At 43.1% G+C, this 3563-nt stretch overlaps 2 non-coding genes across 2 annotated transcripts; both read right to left on the bottom strand.

Annotated features, from left to right (window-relative positions):
- Window positions 1-230: 230 nt before the first annotated feature.
- Window positions 231-302, bottom strand: trnam-cau (transfer RNA methionine (anticodon CAU)). The gene has a single exon. It is a non-coding gene; the product is annotated as a tRNA-Met (tRNA).
- Window positions 303-3470: 3168 nt separating this feature from the next.
- On the bottom strand, window positions 3471-3552 carry trnal-aag (transfer RNA leucine (anticodon AAG)). Its single transcript has one exon. It is a non-coding gene; the product is annotated as a tRNA-Leu (tRNA).
- Window positions 3553-3563: the final 11 nt, after the last annotated feature.

Genomic DNA, 3563 nt, shown 5'->3' on the forward strand with positions numbered 1-3563 from the left:
TTGCTCCTTGGGACTATACACCATCTAAATACTAGCTTGCCGTACATGGTGCAAACTGTTACACATGTATAACTGGAAAGAAAATGCAAGTACAGACAAGGACACATGGCAGAGGTGGAATCTCACAACACTCAGCAAGGGTACCTGATCTTCTCCCGTGCTTTGGTTCTTGTCGGAGTGTTCAACTTAACATAACTTTGTGTCCTAAAAGAATATCAAAGATCTAGCCCTAGCAGAGGATGGTTTCGATCCATCGACCTCTGGGTTATGGGCCCAGCACGCTTCCGCTGCGCCACTCTGCTTCTTCATACCACCTTAGGTCTTTGATGTTGTGGCTTATTGGTGTAGGTGTTAACAAGAGCACCTGAGACCATTCAGCCATGTTAGCAGTGAACAGGCTTCCATGGATTACATACATGCTGCTCAGCTGAACACTAAAGGAGACGCTTCGGCCTCTGGTGGCAGCGGATGCTCAGTCATCTGCAGCATGTCAATTTGAGTATGGATGGAAAGAATCGAGACTGGATTCTTGCTGATTGACAAATATTTACAGACAGGAGCGGATGGGTTCAATCCATTGACCTCTGGCTTTTTACATGCTGCTGCGCTGCTCTGCTGGGTGTGTCTAATGGTGTAGATGGTGCCATTTTACAGCCAGAATGGATTTCTTTTAATGGAAAAAATGTAACTGAGACGCGCTGAAATTATTTGTCAGGGGTCAAATCAATGGCTGGAGAGGGACTTTAAAAACCAATGCAAAACTTTTATTGTGACAGTTGCAGGAAATGCAATGCATCGGTTACCTTGTTATGGATGGCATCACAACAGCTACCCAGCTTGCTTGTCAAGAGATCCGTCTCCATGGCAACTGTGCTGCCTCTGTTCACAGATGAAGACTGTGCAATGCAGGAAAAATGCAAGTAAGTAGACATTTGGTCAGGGTTGTTTCATCAAACTGTTGTTTTTAAGGCCACCTCTTGCTTTAGCGTCGCTTTGTTTGTTGCATCCAGTCTAAAGACTTTGCTCGTGAAAAGCTTCAAGAACATTTGCTAAAGCTGCTGAGTCAGCTCTTTTCAGTCGGGACACAGACAGGACATCGACTGAATGTTCGACACACTAAAAGGTGACACTGGCGAAGTATTCTTTATACAAACTTTATACAAAACATCTGCCGGCGCTCTGCAGTCGTCAACAAAGTCGTTCCAGTTAAACGAATGAAATGGAGTCAGATTTTAAAGCTGGAATCACCTTTACAAGTTCCTATGCGATATCCATCCATCCATCTATCCATCCATCCATTATCTATACATCCTCACTAGGGTCGCGGGGGGCTGGAGTCTATCCCAGCTGACTCAGGGTGAAGGTAGAGGACACCTGGACAGGTAACCAGTCTATCACAGGGCTACACTTAGAGACAGACAACCAAGCACACTCACATTCACATTCAATTTAGAATCACCAATTAACCTCAACATGTTTCTGGACTGAGAACCCAGACAGAACCCACGCTGCAACGGGAGAACATGGAGACTCCACACAGAAAGATCCCGGGTGTCCTGACCGGGACACGAACCAGCGACCTTCGACAGCGGTGCTAACCACCGAGCCACCTTGCAGACCCCTGTGTGATATGCTATCAGAAAAAGATTGGAAAGCCTCTTCCACTCTCACGTTCTCCTGACTAAGAAGTTGGAAACTTGCATATATCTGGTGTATTTGAGCACAATACTAATTTGAACTCAACACAATTGATGGCATAGTTTCAAAAAAATAAGTTGAGGAATTGAAAGGAAGATGCTTTCCAGATTGCTGCGGACTACTATGCAATGTTTACACATGCATTTTAATTACAAACACATCAATGCAAACTGGATTTTTAGCAGAATTCAGCAGTCAGCCATTACTGTAATGTCATTACTTCCATCCCCAAAAGTTATCTGAGCATGTGAGTATTACATTACAATAGATTTGAATAGTCTGATCCTTTTTCTTTGAACCTACTGTAATCAAGTTAAAACATAGATTCAAGCAGTACTTTGCTGCAATGTGACATCAAATATTCACCCTTCTTCTCTAAAAAATGGTAGAATCTGAATCAATACCAAACAAGCAACCGCAAGTTTTACTGTGTGAGAGAAAAGCTGCGACGTGTTTGCATGAATTCATTGCCTTTTCTAAACTTCACTCATTTCCTAACTAATCAGAAGAGAAGGAGGCCTCTGGTGAACTATCATCAGGCACAATTTGAAGCCAGCAGACTGGAAATGAGAAAGACACACAGGCACTGGTACGTGAACGTAATTTAACTGACAGCCTGATTGACTAATTGACACAGTGATTGTGATCAGGCTGCCGTCGAGAGTGACCCGCCGTTTCATGAATCATCGCAAATGCCTTCAGCTACAGTCTTGACATAACTTTGGTCTAACTTCATAAATCATAGTTTCACAAATAGACGGGACTCAGAATGGGCAGTGGGGCCTTCTGCGTTATATTTTCATGAACCTGAGACTGAAATTTGCTTTTTTATACAAGTGTTCATTCACTGCTGCTCAGTTTCTTTTTCCAGCCATACCAAACCCCCCCCCAAAATAATATTATAAATCCATCAAGGAGGATCAATAGTGTCTTGTGCAGGTTGAAGATGATGGCCCACTTTATGATTTAAGTGGACAAGAAGAGTGTACTTTATAAAAATCTTGCCGAGCACAGCTTAAACCCAGGAAAATGCTCTCATTCTGCAGAGCTCAAAGCGACGACTTATTAAATCAGAAGAAGTACGCCTCCGGATGCGCTACACTTTATTCCAACAAAACACGAGCAGTTTACGCCGACAGATTGCAGTTTGTTTGACCTCGACTTCCTCGGAAAATTTAAAATACTGCTCCGTTCTCATGAAGTGAAACTAAAACAATCGTCTTTTAAGGTTATTGGTCATCTCCATTTTGTTGTGTACTCTCCCTCAGGCAGTGTTTTAAATGCATGCACCATATTTCCTTCTAAACTGTTGAGAAAAACGGATGCATTACTAGATGGCTGACAGAGTTACAAGACAGTGATGTGGTGTGAACTCTGCAGGGAAAATCCAGCACCTTGGGCCACTCAGCCACTGTGCTTGATTTTTCCAGTTTTGCTTCTCCTGTACTTAAAGATCCTTAAAAAACCCTGGACTGAGTATTCAACTGTCAGTGTTCTTTATAATACCAACAGCACCTAGAACTGTCTTTGACCAATAAGACTCAAGAGCTGAAACCAAAATGAGATGGATCAGTTATTTATCCTAATTCCACAAGGTTTTGCCTCCAAGCTGGTTACCACTTAAAGTTTTGGTAACAGCACTGACTTCATGCAGGAAATAAGATGGACCTGTGTTTTCTCAAAACAGGGTCTTATTCACAGCCTGTTGTCTTGTGTAAAGATAATGGAAGCAAACAAGGACTGTTCCCAACATTGTTGACCTCAATGTGCAATGGCAGTGGTGGGATTTGAACCCACGCCTCCTGAGAGACTGGAGCCTTAATCCAGCGCCTTAGACCGCTCGGCCACACTACCCCACAGCTGTT

The sequence above is a fragment of the Stegastes partitus genome, unplaced genomic scaffold, assembly GCF_000690725.1.
Source record: "Stegastes partitus isolate 25-593 unplaced genomic scaffold, Stegastes_partitus-1.0.2 Scaffold3980, whole genome shotgun sequence".
Taxonomy (NCBI): Eukaryota; Metazoa; Chordata; class Actinopteri; family Pomacentridae; genus Stegastes; species Stegastes partitus.